General features: G+C 41.0%; 1 protein-coding gene across 2 annotated transcripts in view; it reads right to left on the minus strand.

Annotated features, from left to right (window-relative positions):
• The window catches only part of ZNF704 (zinc finger protein 704), a 260,938-nt gene that overhangs the window by 200,823 nt on the left and 36,441 nt on the right, over window positions 1-23,674 (minus strand). The gene's annotated exons all lie outside the window — the stretch shown is intronic.

The following is a 23,674-nucleotide window of genomic DNA, read 5'->3' on the forward strand; positions in this document are numbered from 1 at the left end:
TGAAACAAAACACAAAAATTCTCACTCACCCAAAATATCAGCTTTACATGACTATGTGCAGATGGCCAGAGGACAGACCACAGACACTGCTGTCCCTGTTCATCTTGAAGATTTTTTAATTTAAATGGGGGAAATCTAACATGGAAATAAAATAACTGATTTTACAAAGGTACAATTGATGTGCTGCCTATCATAATGCAAGCAAGAAGCATCATGAGCACAAGAGAAGCCTTTTGGATGGGCAAAGATTTTGAAGACTTGAAAGCATGAGGCTTCTAAAAAAAATGAGAATTTAAAACATCATTGTTTTCTCTTCTACAACTGAGAAAACTCAAATAAATAAATTCTTAAATATTTCATGCTGATTATGCTTAACAGAGGTTCAGTCTCTGGGTTGGGAAGATCCCCTGGAGGAGGGCATGGCAACCCACTCCAGTATTCTTGCCTGCAGAATCCCATGGACAGAGGAGCCTGGTGGGCCAGTGTCCATAGTACTGCAGAGTCGACACCACTGAGTGACTAAGCACAGCACATGCTTAGCAGAAGAGTGCTATACATATAAAAAATCAAGTCTTAAATCTTAGACTATGAATAACGATCTTAACCCCACTCTTTACCTCATGAAAAATGTGGTTTTTTTTTATTCTTTATCTATAGCAGATTTGATCTTAAGGAAATCCCTTCATTAGTATGACAATTAAAAAGTCATAACACTGGAACTTCCCTGGAGGCCCAGTGGTTAAGAAGCCATCTTCCAATGCAGGAGACGTGGGTTCGATGCCTGGTTGGGGAACTAGGATCCCACATGTCGAAGGGCAAATGCGAACCTACACGCTGCAACTATGGAGCCCACAAGCTCTGGGGCCCATGTACCACAACTGGTGTGCCCACACCCCGCAAGTCATAATAATCTTTATCATTTTTAACTAAATGCAATGTTTAAGACAAATGTACATTTAAATGTCAAAGGAATTATATCTGGTGATTTCAGAGTTTAGAATTGTGATGGATGAAAAAGGAGACTAAAGTTAAAAAAGGGAATTTTGTATCTTGTAAGATGACTGGCACTGTTCGTGAAGTTTGGAGTGACCTTGTTAAGCCCTGGGCTTCCCAGATGGCTCAGCTGGTAAAGAATCTGCCTGCAATTCGGGAGACCTGAGTTCAATCCCTGGGTTGGGAAGATCCCCTGGAGAAGGGAATGGCTACCCACTCCAGTATTCTGGCCTCGAGAATTCCATGGACTGTACAGAGAGTCAGACACAACTGAGCAACTTTCACTTTTTACTTTGTTAAAGTCCTAAGTGTACAAAGAAGAGCTAGACTGTCAACCCGGAGCCTCACTAATCAGTGGAGAATGTTTCAAAATATGCGTGTCTATGAGACATTTCACAGGTCAGAGTCACTCTCTCACGAAGTCCATGTGTAGAGTCAGTAAACCTTCACTCACCCACTTAAATAGAAAGTATGCTCGTTTGTCTCTTTTTGATTTTAGGTAGGAGAAAAAGCACAAAGAATTTGATCAAGTAGATTTAGAATTTATAGAGCTAAAGCCACAAATATAGGGGATTTTCAGAATGAAATGAAAGTATGTGTGTTCAGTGAAGCAGAGACTGGCAAAATATGGTATGAATGGCTAGAAATTTTGAGACTAAGGAAAAACTTGAAGCTATATGTTTGTTGGAGCCACAGAACCAGCTCTCATATGTGTTCTCCTTGAGCCCAGGGGTAACTTGTGTGCCTCAGGATCACCGTGGCTGGAATGTATCTTTCATATGAACCCAGAGCCCTAAATTGAGCTCCCTGCTCTCGTTGGCCTGCACTTGTCAGGCAGAAGAGACTATCTTCCACGATGTTCCTGCCACACTGAGCCCATGCTCCACAGGACAATGTCAGTCACTTTGGTATATTTGCAACTCATTAAAAAGTTACCATATTTCTTAAAATGCATTAATGAATGAACAAAAGTAAGAGTCCAAGAAAAATGAGTGCTTTTAAGAGCTGTTTCAATGACATCAATACTCAATAGAGAGGAATAAGAAACTATTTCATACTTCTAAAATTCAATACATTTTCAATAAAAATGTAGTTTGGAAAACTAATATAAATGTTTTAAATATCCATCACTAATCACTTTCAGTGCAACTTTTTCTGCCTGGAGGTGGAAGGGAGTGGGAGGCATTTTTTTTCACTTCTATAGCAGCTCATTCCCAGCTATGTTACAAAAGGAATACACCAAACACCAGCCACAAAACATGAAAACAAAGGCCTGGCTTTGATGATTATAAATAGTTTCTCCCTAAGTGTCAAGTATTACATTAATTAAATATTTAAGTAGTCATTAGTATTAAGTTGTAGCAATAATTGACATCCATACCTCCCCAGGGACCAATTCATCTGATTAAAAGAATTCAATCCAAAGAGAGGTGGGGTTGAGGGAGAACATTACAGGAAGGTTAGCTTTTAGCTTCAAAAATTTAGGGGAAAAAAACAGCATTTGAAGCAAACTAATACAAAGTAGAATAAATTTCCTGCAGAAATGATAGTATAATCGTATATCATACTCTTAGCCAAGACTTCATAATAAAGTAAGCTATGGTAATATTCAACAATGTAAGCTATAAATCTTCCATAATACATTCTAAACATAAAATTAATCTCTAAATGGTAATCAAGAAAGTTTAGAAATGTAATGAAATTCAAAGACTATTCAGCCCAGACTCCTTTTATAAAAGTGGAGTTAAAATGAGTTAGCTAAGATCAAAGAGAACAAAAAAAAAATGCAGAGATGAGCAAGAGATTTTTGATACTTTGAGTCATGTGTTCCACTGTTTGTAAGGCTGGTGGAAGGAGTGGGTGACAGATGTAGATGTTCATTATATCTTCATGCTTTAAAGTTTACATACATATATATATATATAAAACATGCTCTTTTTAATGTTCTTCCACTCATATCAGATGTCACATTTTTTCAAATTTTAAAAGGAATAGTCACAGGAGAGAAGAGAGTAGAGAGAGAACATGAAGTCAAATCTTGAGACATGGGCTCAGAAATGGCCCAGAGAAACAAGGTGGTGGCTGGAGAGGATGCTGAACCAGGGAGAAGGTTCTAAGACAGGAGGTAACAGAGCGTGTCTGAATGCTGAGGCAGGATGGAAAGAAAGGGATGAGTGAGGGTTTGCAGGAGTAGTAGAACGGGGCAGGGCCAACATCCAGCCATCGCACCACCAGCAGATCAGCAGAAGAAAGCAACAAAAGGAAGAGATAACCTCAATTCAAATTGAACCCGTATTAGATTAGCAGAGGAGAGCAGCTAAAGGAAGACAGGATCCCACTTACATGAGATTTCCAGAAAAGGCAAAAGCTATAGACAGAAAGCAGATCGGTGGATTACCTGAGACTGGGGTTGACAAGGGAAACTGATTGCAAATGGACACCAAAGAACTTTGTGCTGTGATGGAAATGTGCTAGAACAAGCCTGTACTGATTTGCACCATGCTGCCAAAGAATGCTCACATTACCGCACAATTGCACTCATCTCACACGCTAGTAAAGTAATGCTCAAAATTCTCCAAGCCAGTCTTCAGCAATATGTGAACTGTGAACTTCCTGATGTTCAAGCTGGTTTTAGAAAAGGCAGAGGAACAAGAGATCAAATTGCCAACATCCGCTGGATCATGGAAAAAGCAAGAGAGTTCCAGAAAAACATCTATTTCTGCTTTATTGACTATGCCAAAGCCTTTGACTGTGTGGATCACAATAAACTGTGGAAAATTCTGAAAGAGATGGGAATACCAGACCACCTGATCTGGCTCTTGAGAAATCTGTATGCAGGTCAGGAAGCAACAGTTAGAACTGGACATGGAACAACAGACTGGTTCCAAATAGGAAAAGAAGTACGTCAAGGCTGTATATTGTCACCCTGTTTATTTAACTTATATGCAGAGTACATCATGAGAAACGCTGGGCTGGAGGAAACACAAGCTGGAATCAAGATTGCCGGGAGAAATATCAATAACCTCAGATATGCAGATGACACCACTCTTATGGCAGAAAGTGAAGAGGAACTCAAAAGCCTCTTGATGAAAGTGAAAGTGGAGAGTGAAAAAGTTGGCTTAAAGCTCAACATTCAGAAAACGAAGATCATGGCATCCGGTCCCACCACTTCATGGGAAATAGATGGGGAAACAGTGGAAACAGTGTCAGACTTTATTTTTCTAGGCTCCAAAATCACTACAGATGGTGACTGCAGCCATGAAATTAAAAGACGCTTACTCCTTGGAAGGAAAGTCATGACCAACCTAGATAGCATATTCAAAAGCAGAGACATTCCTTTGCCAACAAAGGTCCGTCTAGTCAAGGCTATGGTTTTTCCTGTGGTCATGTATGGATGTGAGAGTTGGACTGTGAAGAAGGCTGAGCGCCGAAGAATTGATGCTTTTGAACTGTGGTGTTGGAGAAGACTCTTGGGAGTCCCTTGGACTGCAAGGAGATCCAACCAGTCCATTCTGAAGGAGATCAGCCCTGGGATTTCTTTGGAAGGAATGATGCTAAAGCTGAAACTCCAGTACTTTGGCCACCTCATTCGAAGAGTTGACTCATTGGAAAAGACTCTGATGCTGGGAGGGATTGGGGGCAGGAGGAGAAGGGGACGACAGAGGATGAGATGGCTGGATGGCATTGCTGACTCGATGGATATGAGTCTGAGTGAACTCTGGGAATTGGTGATGGACAGGGAGGCCTGGAGTGCTGCGATTCATGGGGTCGCAAAGAGTCGGACACGACTGAGCGACTGATCTGATCTGATAAATTAATGAAAAAAAAAAAATAACCAAACAGTATTCTTACAATGGGATGAACATTATGATATACAAATTGTACTATAATAGTATTGTTGATTTAAAAAAAAAAAAAGGAAAAGAAGAAAGAACCAGACCAGGAATAAGTGGCGTAGAAAGTATATTTCCCAAGAATCCCCTAGACCAGAAACTGGGAACCTGTGCTGCAAGAGGCAGACACGGAGTGCTATGACAACGCAGGCTGCTGCGAGTAGCTGTGCTAATATATCCTGTTCACAAGTAAGGCTGGCTGAAATCCAGTCCCTCCTCAAGCCAGGTCCCCAGGCCTCTTCACCCATGGAAGAGGGACATTTTTCTAATTCATTCATCTGGAGAAGAACTTTTTATCCTTTATTTGCCCAAAGAGGGCACTCTTACTTGTTTTTGTTCCCAATTTGCACAATGCCCTGGTGACAAAAGGAAACGCTTCTGGAGGTGTGGAGGGCCTGGGCCAAGTTAGCTTCCTTCCTTGAAGCTGGTATCAATTAATGATGTGACTCATATGAGCTGATATTTTTAATAATAGAAAGCTGAGGAAATCTGAGAAATCTTTCGTATCACAGCTCACACGGAGGCAAAGGGTTCAACAGTAGAAGATACCCAGAGAAAATAAACACACTCCCCAAATCTAGAAGTCCTGGGTGCCAAATAATGAAGAAAAAAAAAAAAAGCAAAACTCTTAATTAGGAATTTTGAGAAGAAAACACAAGGCAGAGGTTAGGAATAATCTTAGTCTAGATTTTTAAAAATGCATCTCTTGCATGAGGAAGGGTTAATCTGATTGTATCCCACAGTGATGAGACTGTAAGTTGGAAGGCAGTAGTATTTGATTCTGGTTATCTAATTTCAAGATGGACATTGACAAAGCAGAACAAACACAACAGGGTGATCAGGATGACAAAGGATCCTATTGGAGGAACTGGGAATATTTCATCTAGAAAACAGAAGGCTTAAGGTTCACACGTAGCAGTAGGAATAGTCACTCAGTCATGTCCAACTCTTTATGACTCCATGGACTGTAGCCCGCCAGGCTCCTCTGTCCATGGGATTCTCCAGGCAAGAATACTGGAGTGGGGTGCCATTCCCTTCTCTAGGGGATCTTCCCAACTCAGGAGTGGAACCTGGTCTCCTGCATTGCATGTGGATTTTTTTACCATCTGAGCCACCAGGGCGGGCCCACATAGCTACTCTTAAATATGTGCAGAGCCCTCTTGAAGAAGAGAAATTTGAGTTCCGTGTTTCTTTGGAACGAGGGTCGATGGTGCCCACTTCTGCTTCCAACTGACTCCATTTTGACCGTACGGTTTGCTCTCTCTTCCTGTTCTTTCTCACTCTTCCACACATTGTGAGTGAAACACTCTGTACCTATAAAGAACACCGACTAGTTTTCACCTGACTGTGATTTCATGAACTCATAATCTGTGAAGCAGGCGTTATCTTAGAGACTCTAGTCTCACTTCAACATTTTCTTTTTCATTGTTCCTGTAGAGCCTGAGTGTACTTTTCATTTTTTCAAACATTCATTTATTACAAAATATATGCTTGTTAAAATTTCCATAAAAATGTGTGTAAGACAATATGGGGACAGCTTTATATTCCTCCCCATTCTCCTCCCAACCCTGCCCAGTCAGGTCCAACCCCTAGAAAGAACAGCTTTTAACAATTTACTGCAAAGCCTTCACTTATTTAAAATGCATTAAATTCCTAACTGCATATATGTCTGTCTGGGGTGTCTAAACACCAATGTACTGCATGTATTATTCTGCAACTTATTTTTTCACTTCACAATAAATCACAGGCATCTTTTCATGTTAGTAGTAAATGTACTACATTTAAGTTTTGAATACGGTAACATTTCACAAGATCATATTGTTTAGCCTTTCCTTTCCTTCCAGACATTGAGGTACTTTTCAATTTTTCATCATTAAACATAATGCCACAATACATACCATTGCTGTATGTATACATGTACCTTTATATACTTGTGCAAGTCATTTTTGTATGAAAAATTCCTGGAAGTTAGAATTGCAGAGTCAACCAACCAAAATTTTTCTTTATGGAGGGACAAACTGTGGGATATCCATACAGTGGACATACCACAAGGTCACTAAAAAAGAAGACCATCAGAATAAATCCATGATGTATTATGAGGAACACATTCGCTCGTGATTTACTAAGAGAAACAGGTAAGCTGCAGACTAATATATTAGGCAGGATTTCACTGCCCTTTGAAAGCAAAGTAGTTTGTTAAAAAGTTACACACCTATGGGCCAAGAAGGTTCTACTTCTTTCCTTATATAATTAGATACTGTATACACACATACAGACACACAAACAAGTTCAAGTGGTGAGATTATGGGGAATTTCTGAGCTTTTTTTAAGGTTTTCAAATTTTAAAAATTTAAACAAAGAGACAATTTTATAGAGATTCATAAAAATTGTCAGGAATAATGCTCTTTGCTGGTCAACATATGAGGGAACTGGCACTCTCAGTCGCTGTTGGTGGGAACATACATGTTGGAGGAGGCCAGCATGCAAAAGGCAATGGATTTAATGGTACATCCCTCTGATTTAGCAATTCTATGTCTATGGGGAAAAAATATCTAGAAAAGCACACAAGAATGTTTAGCACAGAATTTCTTATAATATTAAAAAATGCAAATTCCTGAACAGTCATCAATAAATTGGGAATTAAATATGAACAAATAAAATGTATAGTTAATAACAAAGACATATTTCTGTATTTATGAAGTGGAAAGACATTTAATATACTATTTGAAAAAAGGAAATCCAAATGAGTCTTATGTAATATAAACTTGGGGAGGAGGGATATATATATAGAGAGAGAGAGAGAGAGAGAGAGCGCGCGCGAAACAATTCTGAAAGGACATTCCAAAATGTTAATGATTTTCCCTGGAAGCAGACTTACAGTCCAATTTTGTTTTTACCCTGTTTGCAATCTTTACAATGTTCATGTATAGTTTGGTATTTTAAAACCTATAAAGTTATTCTAAAAAAAATACACATTATTTTTATATAATTAAGTTTCTCAAGAATACAGCACTTACATAGTATTTTTTTTCTTCTACCAGCTTTCAGTTATTAGTATACATGTATATGCATGTGTGTGTACTCAGTCACTCAGTCATGTCCAACTCTTTGCAACGCCATGGGCTGTAGACTGCCAAGCTGCTTCTGTCCATGGAATTTTTCAGGCAAGAATACTGGAATGGGTTGACATTTCCTCCTCCAGAGGATTTTCCCAACCCAGGGAATTGAACTTATGTCTCCTGGGGCTCGTCCATTGGCAAGCAGATTCTTTACCACTGAGTCACCTGGGAAGCCCATATTTCCTATACTAAAGGGGAAAATTAATTACAAATTATCCATCCAGTTGCACTATTACTTCCCTTGATTACCAGTACCTCTCAGCTATATCGTACTACAATGATTACCTTGAATTTATATCGTACTTGAAGTTATATCGTACTACAATGAATTCCTTCTTCCTACCCAACACAGAAGCCCTTCAGCAGCACATCACAGACACGCTCTTTATTCAGTGTAATTTCTTGCAAGAGAACAAAGCTTCAGTGTTCAATTATATGAGAATACTACCAATTACCAAGTTAACTAACAAATAAATTTCAAAATTTCTATTTTGATGAACAGCTTTTGTTTTCCTAGACAAAGATAAACAGTAAATCTATAAATATGATATACTTGGGAAAATTGCAATTTTTTAAACAAGACGCTAACAGTATGTATTTCAATCTTGAATTTCTCTAAATGGTGTCCTTTGTAAACTGGACTGAAGCTCATTGGCTTTCTTCAATACAAAAACATCTGCTTTCCATAGGAGGATTCTAGCAGCACAACAGAAAAGAGAATGGCTTCTAGCATCAGCCCACTTACTCAATCAATCCTTCCTTCTGTCCACACTCAAGTGCATTCCAGGCTACCTTAAACCCAATACCCTCCCCATGAATATATGATAATAAGGTGCCAAAGTGCATGTGTCAACATTCACTTTTGCAAATTGTCCTCATTTACTCATCCCAACCCAATAAAATTTGAGGAATTAGCTCTGGAGATTAATCAGATTTCCAGGAATAATCTAAAGAAAGTCAACCCATTTGCCTTCTGGAACTTTCTGAATAGTAAGAAAGTAGTAGAGATATTTTGAAAAAGAGAATCAAATTCAGGCCACAGCAAAATCCACTTTTGGGGAGCAAGCCACAGGAGGCAAGGAAATAGACCACTTGACCAAGTGACTTTTTTCAACTGACTCTTCCATTCACCATGCAAGCACACAGTCACATTTGACAAATTATAAGAGAATTTTCCCTATTTCAGATTGTGCTTCCACACCTTAGAAATTATTTTTTAAACTTGCTTTAGAATACATAAATACGTATGTTTAGTGACTGATGACAATGACACATCAACCACAGTGTAGAGCATGTAATCAGACTCCCACATTTTAAAATATGCTACGAAAGAAGCAAAAGTTATACTAATAATAGGAACAACTGATTTTTAAATTAATTTAAAATATTGCAACTAAAGGTCACGCTTAAAGAAAGACCAGACTCTGGAGTCAAGTGATAAAGACTGTTTCCAAAAATAGTCAACAGAACTCTGCTCATCACTTCAGATTAAATGATTCAGATTTCATGCTAGATACACAAGAAAATAAGTTGGACAGCAAATCTATCCAGTCCCAGTGATTAGCTGTAGTAGAAACATTTTATTTTTATTTTTTATTTTTTTTAGAATCTAATGAGTGAATGTGTCCCTTGTACTGTTGAATCCAGTAGAAACATTTTAAAAATAACTGCTTCCAATTGCTAGCCCTTTGATTATATTATTCCTTAAGCTCCCTGAAAAGAATGAAGTGTTTTTTAACTGCTCTAACGTCAAGTGTATAATTTCTCCATACCAACACAGACTAACTGGCTGGTGACAGTCAGCCTGGTTTGGAAGTGTGATGATGGATGAAAACTAAAACAGAGTTGAGACCCTCACTGTGACGGCGACCACAGCGCTGCACTACTGTAGCCATCGATGTTGTTACTGCTGGGATTCCTACAGGAGCTTTCACCTCTAATATCCTGACAATTTAATGTTCAACAAAGCATGACTTGGCATGCCTAATGACAGATCAGTCAGCCACACATTTAAGAAACTTATTGCAAAAACTTTTGGTGGAAGACAATTTGGCTGAAGTTTCAAACCTTCTATTAATAGTAACATCATGCAAGTGAGAACAAAGTATGTAAGTATTTAAAAAACGCTTTCTGAAAAATTCCGAATAGAAATAACCATCTCTATGAAGTCCAATATTAAGGTCAGGCTTGGCTAAAGTCACTCGTATATTTTTCCAAACAAATGTAAGGAGAGAGAGGAAATATCACCATGGGTTGACCTCACTGGATTTAACTTTAGAGAATTGTGAACTTCACACAGTAATTAGATATTCCATTTATTTTATATAAGTCAAAGTTTAATTCAGCCAATCACACCCACTCCAAGTGAAAAGCCTGTGGCCTTTACCTTCAGAATATACCCAGAATCCAGTCACTTCTTACCACCTCCATGGTTACCATCTTGGTCAAGCCACTCTCATCTCTTGCCTGGATTTCTACAATAGTCTCTTCCCTGGATCCCCATCTCCATTCTTGCCCTGCCTTTCCCACACCCCAGTTCCTTCTCAATAGTAGTAGCCACCTTATCCCACACAAACCAGAGTCAGATCATACCCTTCTTCAGCTGAGAACCTTTCAGTGACCCCATTTCATCCAGAATAAAATCCAAAGTCCTTGCAATGGCCTCCCAGACCCAGTTTGGTTTTCCCTGCCCCTCCTCCCATATCCTTATTTTCTCCCTCTCCTACTTCTTTCCTCCACCCTTACCTCTCCCTCCCACCCTCGTGGGCCTCGATCAGGCCAGGCACACCCCTGCCTCAGGTATTCTCACTGGCTGCCCCATCTTCCAGGAATGTTCTTCCTTCATACCTCCGACTACTGGCTTCCTCACCCTTTCAGTCTCCATTCAAAAGTCTCTTTCTCAGTGCAGCCAACTCTGACCCCTCCTATTTAAATTTCAGTGCTCCTTACCTACTCCTCCTGTCCCACAGTCTATTCTACCGTTGTTCTACAGCACTTATAACAAAAGATATAATCTACTATTTCCTACATCTTTTGGCCAGGCTGCACTGCCAGAATCTTGCTCTGTGTGAGGGTGGCTTTGTTTTTATGTATTGATACTTCCAGTACAGAGAAGAGTATCTGAAAGAGCGCGCCCTGAATAAGCATTTGGGGAATAAATAAATGAATGAATTTTCAGGTGATTATATGTGCTATATGGTAGCAACTACTAACAAAAGTCTAAGGAGGCTTGATGCCAACTTCCTGGAGCTGCAAAGAGTAGAGTCATAGTCAAGAGAAATTTCCTAAGCTACCAAGAAAGAAACAGTGAATTGTGCTATAATTTGGAGAATAGGTGGAAAATAATTACAGGAGGACTACCATATTAATCCTTTCTTTACCAAGTGTTCAGTTTCATTTCATGGAGGATTTTCTCTCCAGGCATACAGTCCTTATTTTATAATACAATCTACAAAGCTCAGTTGGTAAAGAATCTGCCTGTGGTGCAGGAGATCCAGGTTTGATCCCTGGGTTGGAAAGATCCCTTGGAGTAGGAATGGCAACCCACTCCAGGATTCTTGCCTGGAGAATTGCATGGACAGGAGAGCCTGGCGGGCTACAGTTCATGGGGTTGCAAAGAGTCAGACACGACTGAGCGACTCAACCACCACCGAGAAAATAGGATTGGTTTTGCTTTTAAATTAAGGGACTCTGAACCTTCTTTCTATACATATCACCCAGCTATATCAGGGCAAACCTGTTGAGAGATAAGGCAGAATTCCAGAACCAAGTCACAGTTAAAGTTCTCTACTTTTCAAACTCCTTGGCAGCGGAGATTCCTATAAGGGGCAGGACCCGGAGCAGCCTGGTCCCCAGGGACGCCCAGGAATGCTTCCCGCTCCGGTCTGAGGCTCACAGCACAACCAGCCCACGTACTCTCTCTGTGAATTCGAACATCCACAGTCAAGAACAACAATGCTGATAATCACTGTCATCTTTAATTTCTTCCACATTTGGTTCACAGAGACTATTTTTGCCAATGGGATTTGGGCCCCTCCGGAAGTATTTTCTTAGAAGTTTCTTTCTGAAGGAGAACAGGCAGCTGTGTTGCTGAGGGGCTGCTGACCTATAGAAGACTTGTCCACTCCAGCTGCTGTGACTGCTATGTAGAGCCCAGAACTGAAACTGCCTGCAGCCCCTGCTGGGAGGAGCTGGGTCCCCAAACACAAGCTTCACGGTCTCTGACCTCTCCTCACTGCAACTTTGCTCCAGGGGAATCTCAGTCTCCATTCACTGGAACCTTCCTCAGCCCCTCATACAGAGAGGCTACTCCGGAAACTAATAGTTCACAGAGCCTTTTCCAAGTCCCTACTGGAGCCCACCCCCCATCTCCCAGAATTCCTCTCTTCACTGCTATTGAGTGTCTCTGAGCAGCCCTTTCTCCACCTGGCCTGAATCCTAGGCACAAACACACAGAGCAAACAAGAAGAGATTCTTGGCAATTCAAGGAGTGCGTTAGAGTTCATTTTCTTCAGGGCTTACATGGTTTTTTGCCATTGACCTGGGAGTCAAACCACAGTCTAAAATGTGATTTTTCTGACCAAACCACACATTTCCTCAAAGTGGTTAGAAAAGAACTTTTTGTTATTTTGGACAATGTAGTTCTGATACATATAAATTAACCCTAGTGGCTCAGACAGTAAAGAATCTGCCTGCAATGTAGAAGACCAGGGTTTGAACCCTGGGTTGGGAAGATCCCCTGGAGAGGGGAATGGCAACCCACTCCAGTAGTCTTGCCTGGAGAATCCTACGGAGAATCCAGAGGAGCCTGGCGGGCTACAGCAGAGTCAGACAGGACTGAGACTATCACTCTCACAAAGGGTAAATCAGTTTTCAAAAAGGACAATGCACAATTTCTCTGGGCACAAAGAGGACCAAGAAAATCCTTTCTTTCAGTAGCCTAGTCTGAGGGACCACAAACTGATGTCCATTAGCCCTGGTGGCTTGGCATGACAGTGTGAGCAGGCTGTTAAGGGCATGTGAAAAAGTAGAGGACACCAGGATAGAGGGAGGAGGAATGGGGCGCGGCCAACTTTGGAGAGAAATAGAAACGTGGGACGGGGGGCCCTCAGACAGACGGGGCATCTGAGGGCCCCCAGCGCCCCTCCCCAACCCGTCAGCATCCACAGCTAAGCACACTGGTTGCAGGTCGTCTCTGCGCCTGTTCACCTGCGTCTCCCTTCTCATCACCAGCATCCCCACACCACCCACCTCACCCTACCTTTCTTTTTTGCAAAACCTTATTTTATTTTATTTTTTTGTTTCTTTTTGTTTCAATGTCTTGCAACAAAAAGAGTTGGACTAACTAACCCAATGCCTTGAATTCCTTTGGCAATAAGAACTATAAATTCAGCTTCTCCAATTCATCAGTGGTTGTCACAGGCTAACACAACTTCTTCAATTTTTCAAGGCAGATTAAGAAGCCATTTTTAAGTAAAAAAGAATGCTGGTTGCTAAGGGTTCCTCCTGAAATAAACATTTTATTGAAATACAGTTTGTCCTTCCTTTGAGCAGTAAACAGCAGGTGAAATTAAAAACTGAAGTTGAAAGCTAATGAATTCACATTTTAGCTTGAGTTGTGCTCTAAACTCACAGACAGCCAATTACTTCTACTAGCTGCACAGATGACTAAATAAAATCTGCTAATAAATGCAGCTAGAGTGTATTCAAGAAAGTAAACAGTACATATTAGAATAAATCTGTGTATCTGCTTATCATAAATTTAATTCTTTAGAATAAAGGTCCAACAGGTATTTGGGAGAGTGGATGGGAATGTGAGAGAGAAATACCTCCAGCACAGTCCTTCACAAGAAGGTAGATGGCTCAACAGAACTGGGCTGACCCAGGATAATGAGTGTAGGAGGATCTTAAGACAGAAAAGTGTGCTTGTGGGGTTTCAGTCTGGTCACGATCCTTCCTTCCTGATTTGCTGCCTGTGGACTTTAGGCTTGTTTAGCCAGCTATAATAAATATGCAAATGTCTGTGCGCATATCTGTATCCATGCATGTATGTAGGAATGAATAAATACAACACACACACACACACACACACACACACACACACACCTCCTAGTGGTTCTGCTCCTGCTAGCACTCTGATTGATATAATATAAAACTTAGTATAAAGTAGTCATGCTCCCCCAGTCCTCTCCTCTAGTGTTCCAGATGCTAGTTAGAGGCGGAGAACAAGTTCTGCTCAGTTTTGTGTCCCAGACACCTAATGTATGCATACTTGGCACATACAGGTGCTTGGTAAATGTTTACTTAATCAATGTAATTAGTGATGATAAGATGGCAATGGGGCCAGCTTGTAAGAGCTGAAAGGAAGACTTGTAAATTCAGGAGACAAAATGATTCCATATTCACAATACTCTAAGGTATACAGAAGACAGTAACAATAAAAATAGTAGTAGTAGCAGTAATCAGTCCATTCTAAAGAAGATCGGTCCTGGGATTTCTTTGGAAGGAATAATGCTAAAGCTGAAACTCCAGTACTTTGGCCACCTCATGCGAAGAGTTGACTCATTGGAAAAGACTCTGATGCTGGGAGGGATTGGGGGCAGGAGGAAAAGGGGACGACAGAGGATGAGATGGCTGGATAGCATCACCGACTCGATGCACGTGAATTTGAGTGAACTCCGGGAGTTGGTGATGGACAGGGAGGCTCGGCGTGCTGCGATTCATGGGGTCGCAAAGAGTCAGACATGACTGAGTGACTGAACTGAACTGAACTGAGCCGTAATACTAATGGCTATGCTTATGAAACCTTTCCCTAGAGTAGGAAATGGCAACTCACTTTAGTATTCTTGCCTGGAAAGTTCCATGGACAGACAAGCCCGGTGGGCTAAAGTCCATGGGGTCACAGAGAGTGGGACACAACTGAGTGACTGAGTATGGTATTAAGCCCTTATTAAGTACTAGACATTGCATTAAAATTTCTTCATGTACATTATTGCATTCCAACCCCCCAGAAAAACCTCTAAGAGGAGGATCTTATTATCTAAATTTGTTAAGGAAACTAAGGCACAGAGTGAGTGAGTAAAAGTCACTCAGTAGTGTCTGACTTTGATACTCCATGAACTGTAGCCCACCAGGCTCCTCTGTCCATAGAATGCTCCAGGCAAGAATCCTGGAGTGGGTTACCATTTTCTTCTCCAGGTCATCTTCCCAACCCAAGGATCAAACCCAGGTCTCCTGCACTGCAGGCAGATTTTTTACCAACAAAGCCACCAGGGAAGCCCTAAGGCACAGAGAAATTATGTAATTGACTGAGGTCTCACAGATATTTCCCCTCATCTCTCTCCTCTCTTCTTCATACTTCCCATCAGCAATCAAACATGCTCCACTATCCCTTATCCTTAAAAAAACGAAACAAAACTTTTTGACCTCTGATCCTGCTCAATTACAGCACCTCTACTATATTCCCTGTCACAGTCAAGTTATCAAAAGAGACACGTGCATGAGCTGCCTTCATTCCCTACTTACTGCTTACTCCTAATTTCTACTTACTGATTTCTACTTACTCTCAAACAAATAAACAACAACAACAACAAAAACCCATGCTTTTGCTAGAGTCACAGTGAACTCTCTCTATATATTTATTTATATATATATAAAACTAAATTTAATAAATATATACTTTAAAATTTCCATTCTTAATTTAATTTCCATTCTGTTAGTACTAAACATAATTAGCCTCCTTGAAGCTAACCAGCCTCTTCTCTCTTTATCTTCTTTTGGCTTTATGATAGCAGGGAAGTGAAGTGAACTCACTCAGTCGTGTCCGACTCTCTGCGACCCTGTGGACTGGGACCTACCAGGCTTCTCAGTCCATGGGATTTTCTAGGCAAGAGTGACTGGAGTGGGTTGCCATTTCCTTCTCCAGGGGATCTTCCTGACCCAGGGATCGAACCTGGGTCTCCAGCATTGTAGGCAGATGCTTTACCCTCTGAGCCACCAGGGAAGCAGGACCAGCTGCAATTCTTATTTGCAGAGCAAGACAACAGATTCTCTAAGAAGCCTGGGGGATCAGGCTGGGCTGCTGAACAAGACAACCGCACAGAGCCAGAAGGAAGTTCCAAACGCACCACGAGCCTGCACTAGCACAGGCAGCACAGCACTGCCTCCCACTGCTCAGATCCCACGACAACAGGTACAGAGAGCTAGATGCCCCAGCAACTCCAGGAAACCGTGACACTTCGTTTTGCCAGAAGATCAATTTTGCACACAGCAACCCCTCACTGCCTTACTTGTGCCTTGTCACATGCCTCATGTGGGTACACTGCTTTGACAGAACCTGAGTCACACAGAATTCTAGCTGCAAGGTATTCTGGGAAGTTCCAGCCACAGAAGCACAGAAATATAATATAGGACGGGGATGCAGAGGTATTAAATGAGCCAATATACAATATTCGCCATGCCACCACCTGTTTCCGGACTTTATTTTCTTAATTTTTCAATTAGAGGATAATTGCTTTACAATATTGTGCTGGTTTCTGCCATACATCCACATGAACCAACCATAGGTATACACATGTCCCCTCCCTCCTGAACCTCCATCCCACCTCCCACCCTATCTCACCCTTCTAGGTCGTCACTGAGCACTGGCTTTGAGCTCCCTGTGTCATACAGCAAAGTCCCACTGGCTATCTGTTCTACATATGGTAAAGTATATGTTTCAGTGCTATTCTCCCAATTTGTCCAACCTTGGACTTTTTAATTTTTTCCTTGCAGCCTCCTCTATCTGCTACCCTCAACACATATTTTTAATCTATGTATTTTATTTCTATTGCCACCATCAATTTCTTTGGACTATGACAACAACTTCAGGCCTAATCTACCCATTTCTATCCTTAACGCCTCAGAATGTTATTGGGAGAATCAAATAAGAAAGAAGGTTTCATAACTTTAACATACCATATACAAATTAATGCTAATAAACTAGTGTTTTTAGTTATAACCATTAAACTTAAAAAAAATCATTTAAGTAGGCAACTATCTACATGATTCAACTTGAAAGTGAAAGTAAGTGTTAGTCATTCAGTTAGGTCTAACTCTTTGCGATCCCATGGACTATATAGCCCACCAGCCTTCTTCACGGGATTCTCCAGGCAAGAATACTGGAGTGGGTTGCCATTTCCTTCTCCAGGGCACCTTTCCCACCCAGGGATTGAACCCATGTCTCCTGCATTGGCAGGAAAGTTCTTTACCATCTGAGCCACCAGGGATAGTGCCATAAAGATCCCTTGTTGAGATTACACTCCAATAGCTAAGAATGATGCCAGAAATTTTATCAATAGGGTTAAATCATATTTGCATTGTTAACCCAGAATCCTTGGTTAAACTGTAAATATCCCAAGAAAAGGAGTCTATGTTTGCTGTGAAATAATAAATGACTGGAATAAATTCAAGCCCTGCCACTTGCTAGGTGGTTGATCGGGGGAAATTTATTAACCTCTCTGCATTTCAAGGTCTTGTCCTCATCTATAAAATAGGATGACAGGTTGGTAGGAGGGATCAAAGGGCAATATCAGTGAAGTAACTGATGTATGGTGAATAGGCAATGAACTATAACCCTTTCTTTCTGGCAGTACTTACTGAGAATTAGTTTGTGAGAGTAGTTCATATCCAGTTTGCTGGTAAAGGAAAGACAAAGTGCTGTAGCAATCCAACCAGGCATCAAAGGGACCACAGACATACAGAAAGGAGGCTCTGCTGAGAAAGGATGGGGCTCTGCTCAGACAGAACAGATGGGTCACCAGGGGCAGCTAGAGGTAGATAAGGCTTATGGGGACCTTGAGTGAGCATAAGAAAAATAAAAATAGCAATAAAACCAGGAAGGGATAAATAACGAAACTCATCTCTTTCTTAAAAGCTTTTGCCTGGAGTGAGCCCAGTGGGTGTCATCAACATCTCTGACCATGGTCCAAATCATCCCGCTTCCTGAACTCTAACCTCACTCAAGAAAACATAGGAAATAGAATCCGAAGTCCAAGATGGGCAGGAAGCAGGAAGTGTTTAGTGATAGCACATCATTCCCTTGTTTTGCTCTATATCCCAAAGCTTATTCAACAACAGTAACAATCTTCTTCACATCAATGGGGTCCTGCATGAGTCTCCAAACCAGAGACAGAAGGCAGGCTGCAGCCTAGGAAACATGCCAAACAGAGGTGAACCTTCTCACCCACTGACATCTGCTTTTGTCTTCAATTCAAGAAATGAGCCAACAGACAACCCTGCTTTGGCTGTTGCTAAAATGCACTGGTAGCAGTTTACCATTGCAAATTGTGCACAAGAAACTACGTTCCATCAATTTTTTAAAAATATATTTAGCCTCTGGGTTAACTTTAATTTTTGATTTTTTGAAAACAGGAACTCTGTTCTGATATAAACTTTACTAATTTAGTAGGAATTTTGTATTAGTTTGTATATTCTAGAATGGTGGCATCTAATTTACTGCTTTCAAAGACAGAATAGTTAGGAGGCTGGGATTCTGCAATTCATTTAACAGGTTATGTATATTGAAATTCTTCTTATAAACACAACTATGTGGCCCTGACATCCCCAGGATAAGAAATGAAACTTGGCTGGCAGCCAAATAGCACTTATCACAGGACTCTACACAGACCAGATGACTCATATGTGTTTATGAATGTCAACGGGCACACATTCAGTTTTTTAAAAGTTGAAGTCTTTTGTTCACATGTTAGCTATTTAAAGGACATTCTATAAAAAGAAGGTAAAATATGAATAAGCCACAATTTATTCTCTAGCTTCAAAAGGCAAATAAGTTGTTTACAGCCAGAAGCATGTACAGTCTTCCAGGAAAACAGCAGACAAGTGATAGACACTATATAAACACCTTCTGCATCTCTGTGTAACACACAATTTTAAAGTATATGTTAATACATTAATTTCCAACTAAAACATCTCTTTAATTTTTTTATTTAAAGATCATTTTCCTGGAACTCTTTATAAAAGAGGTTGCATAAAAAGATTTCAAGGGAGATAAAAATTCTAAAGCTTGAATATTTATTCCAACCCACACATAAACCAATGTCTTTTGTTTAACCAGTGATAATAAGAAAGGTATTTTAGTAGACCTTTGAAAAGAGTGTTTGCTTGAAAAGTAGGCATTCATTTAATAAATATTTTTACTAGGTATTGTAGGCATAAGGGTTAAAAGTGATAAATATATATATATATACTAAAAATGTACAAAAGTCCCTATACTGCTGCTTGAGATCAGTGGGAAGGAGGGGCATAAATAAGTGAGGTACACAACCCGGTGGCTCAGATGGTGAAGAATCTGCCTGTAGATCTGGATTTGATCTGGATTTGATCCCTAGGTCAGATCTGGATTTGATCCCTAGGTCAGGAATGGCAACCCACTCCAGAATTCTTGCCTGGAGAATTCCATGGACAGAGGCGCCTGGAGGGCTACAGTCTATGGGGCCACAAAGAGAGTGACTGGAAGTGTTAACTTTCATGTCTATGAAAGTGAAAGTGAAAGTCACTCAGCTGTGTCTAACTCTGCAGCCCCATGGACTATATTCAGTCCATGGAATTCTCAGTCGGGCATACTGGAATGAGTAGCCGTTCCCTTCTCCAGGGGATTTTCCCAACCCAGGGTTTGAACCCAGGTCTCCTGCATTGCAGGCGGATTCCTTACCAGCTGAGCCACAAGGGAAGTTCAAGAATACTAGAGTGGGTACCTATCCCTCCTGCAGCAGATCTTCCAGACCCAGGAATTGAACCAGGGTCTCTTGCATTACAGGTGGATTCTTTACCCACTGAGCTATCAGGAAGCTATTGGGGAAGTAATCCACTTCTATACTTCCTCACAAACATAAACAATATAACAACTGCCTAAAATACTCCGATTTGAGAAGTATACAGAGAAACTCTGAGCACATGAAAGGGGGAAAGTCAGAGAGGTCTGAGAAGGAAATTCCGAGAAAGTATCTTTGTCAGTTTGTGCCACTATATCAAGAATACCATCTACTGGATGGCTTAAATAACATTTATTCCTCACAGTTCTGGATGTTAAGTCCAAGTTCAACTCACTGGCAGGTTTGGTGCCTGGTGAGGGCTGGCTTCCTGGCTCATACACAGCTGTGTTCCCTATGAGGACATCAGAAGGGCTCTACCCACCAAAGACCTCAACCAAATCCAATTACCTCCCAAAGGTCCCATCTGCAACACCATTACACTGGGGTTTAGACTTCCACATATGAATTTGCAGCTGGGGCCAGGGGACACAAACACTCAGTCCATAGCAGGAAGTGATGTTTGGAGTGAGGTCTGATGAGAGATGGAGCTATCTTGGTAAAGAGTAGTTAGGGAAGGAAACCACAACAAGTTTAAGAGCTTGAAAGAAAACCAGTGAGGCTAGAGACCAGAGTAAAGTCTGGTACAGGGCATGATATGAGGTCAAAGAGATAGAGGAGGCTAGATCATGTGTTATGAGCTGAATTGTATCTCCCTACCCTCCTAAATTCATGTGTTGAAACTCTCATTTCTAGTACCTCAAAATGTAATGGTATTTGGAGATAGGGCCTTTAAAGAGGTAATTAACACAAAATGAGGTTTTAGAGGTCGGCTCTAATCCAGTATGACTGGTGTCCTCATAAGAAAAGAGATTAGGACAGAGATAACACACAGACCAAGGGATGACCACAGAGAGAAGGTGGCTATCTTCAAGTCAAAGAGAGAAAGAACTCTGAAGATACCACACCTGGCCAGGACCTTGATCATGGATTTTGAACCTTCAGAAGTGTGAGAATATAAATTTCTGTTGCCTAAACAACAGAGTCCATAGTACTTATAGCAAAGTATGACAGCCTTAGCAAACTAAGGTTATACAAGGAAGAGTAAAAACTATGGTCTTAATCCTGAGATCACAGAATTCACAGATGGGGCTTTAACTGGGAAGAGAAAGGGTTATAGATCTGGTGTGCCATTTGTCTCTCTGCAGTGTCAAGGTGAACTGAAAGAGGCTGAGTGGATGTAAGAAACAGTGGGCAGAATGCTGTTGTTGTTGTTCAGTTGCTAAGTCGTGTCTGACTCTTTGTGACCCCATGAACTGCAGCGTGCCTGGCTTCTCTGTCCATCATTATATCCCTGAGTTTGCTCAAACTCATGAGTCAGTGATGTCATCCAACCATCTCATCCTCTGTTGTCCCCTTCTCCCTTTGCCCTCAGTTTTTCCTAGCATCAGGGTCTTTTCCAAGGAGTCAGCTCTTTGCATCAGGTGGTCAAAGTATTGGAGCTTCAGCATCAGTCCTTCCAATGAATATTCAGTGTTGATTTCCTTTAGGATTGACTGGTTTGATCTCCTTCCTGCCCAAGGGGCTCTCAAGAGACTTCTCCAGCATTATTCAGTGGGGTGAATAATGGCCCCCAAAGACATCCATGTCCTAATCCCAGGAACCTGACCCTAAATAGCAAAGTGACTCTGCAGATGTGACTAGGTTAAGGATCCTGTGATAGAGAGATTATTTCGAATTATCCAGATGAACCCTAAATGTAATCACAAGAGTCCTCATAAGAGGGAGGCAGAGGGATATGAGGAGAGGGGTATGTAACAACGGAAGCAGACAATGAAATAATATGCTTTGAAAATGGAGGAAGAGACTACAAAACAAGAAACATAGAGGGGGCCGTCAGAAGCCAGAGAAGGCAAGGAAATGGATTCGCCCCTAGAGTCTCCAGAAGAAACAACCCCTGCCAACACCTTGACTGTAGCCCAGTGAGAACCTGTGGATCTCTGACCGCCAAATCAGTAACAGAATACCCCTGTGTTGTAAACCAAATTCATGGTACAGTAAACTCTTACAGGGGCAACAGAACCCTAATACACAGGGAGATGAGCCAGGGGTCTGCAAGCAGCAGTCTAATGGAGAGATGCTTGGATAGTGATGGTGAGAAGGAGACTGACTTGAGAAACAGGAAGTAAGATCAAAGAGTGGATGCTGGATTTGGTTTGGGGGAGAGGGAAGGGGAGGGAGCCAGTGAGAAGCACTTGCATTCTTCCTACCACAACCTTCAAATCCGGGCAGAGCAGCGGCTCTGCCATTCCACTTTGGGAGTCATAAATCTGACAAGGCATTTAATGTTTTGAAGGCAGGAAACAAAATCTGTTTTCCTGATTTATTAGGTTAGCAAAAAAAAAAAAAAAGGTAGTTCTGGTTTTTCTGTCTCATAGAAAATCTTGAATGAACTTTTTGGCCAACCCAATACTTCATCTTGGAGTTTAAATTTTAGGTCTAATATGCTATTAAAATTTTATGTGGGGACAATCAAAACCTTTAGTTTAAAAAGTATTTCTGAATGTGAAATATTTCTTGACTTTGATTGCAAGAAAGCCTGGAGCCCCTGAGGTGCTTACCATAAAGATTCACAAATGGACCTAGAGGACCTAGTTATTCTATTTGCTTACTATATATTTATGCTCTCCTCAATACACTTTCAGCCTCTTAAGGCCACTGAAACCTAATACACAGAGAGGAACGCACATTGCTTTGCAATATATAGCCCTACAGCACCCATGCCACGCCCTTCCTCACTTTTGTAGTGATTCGGGTCCCACGGAGCTCAATGCAAACACAGTCATCAGCAGGGCCTTCTCGAGGCCAGATCTGTTGCAGGTCATTTCCTGCACTTGCACTTCAATTTCCTCACACCGAAAGCTGACCTTGCTGATAAGAAGAGTCTTGGCTACACTTAGGAAGTCCATGCACTTGATGATTAAAAGTGGTGCTGATGTGACTTGTACAGTTGCCCTCGCTCACACTAACTGTCTAGCTTACATCAGAACAGAAAAGAGCTGGTATACTCCATTTTTCTGCATTCCTCTTTTAAAGGTAGGAGCACTCCACATATCTTAGACACAAACTTCTACAAATATTATAGAGAATTTGGTAGCCCTCTCAGTGTTGAGAAAGGAACTATCAGTCTTAAAGACTGTGGGCTTTGCTGTAGTAAAGTGATAAGACACTATCCTCAGAACCATGAATTTAGACTTGGTTTCAAAGTAAGATTTTGAAGCAGAAGAGGCACACCCAAGTATCTTCAAACATAGGAAGAGCACCAAAAACCTGCAAAATTATAGCAACTGGGAGCCATTTATTCAGATGTTAATAACTCTGAGTGACATAAGAGTTTCCACATTAAAACCCCAGTATCTGATGTTCTTAAGTCGCTGTGTTCATTCTCAGTGGGGAGGGAAGTATGTGCTTTAATTTTAGAAGATTTTAATAAAAATTGCTCAAGTAAAATGGCTAAGTCCTCAACCTCTGCAACACCAGAAGTTATGTTGCACTTCATTTATAGTAATACTAAATTAATGAAATAAATAAGCTCCTGTTGGCTTCTATATTGCTTGGTTTATGCAATGAATGTTCAAGATTTTGAAGGGCAGGTTGATGCTATCTTGGGTTGTTACCAGGAAATGTTGTTTGTGAATCATGCATAACTAAATCAGGCTTTTGGTTTGAGAGAGATTTGCATCCCTCTCTAGGATATCCGGGGTCATACTGATCTCACTGATGGACTCAATTCATTGACAATGACTTACATACTCTTCACTGATGTTTTTTTAGCAAGTGTTCTTGAGGGAAATGTACATGT

The sequence above is a fragment of the Bos taurus genome, chromosome 14 (genome assembly GCF_002263795.3).
Source record: "Bos taurus isolate L1 Dominette 01449 registration number 42190680 breed Hereford chromosome 14, ARS-UCD2.0, whole genome shotgun sequence".
Classification (NCBI taxonomy): domain Eukaryota; kingdom Metazoa; phylum Chordata; class Mammalia; order Artiodactyla; family Bovidae; genus Bos; species Bos taurus.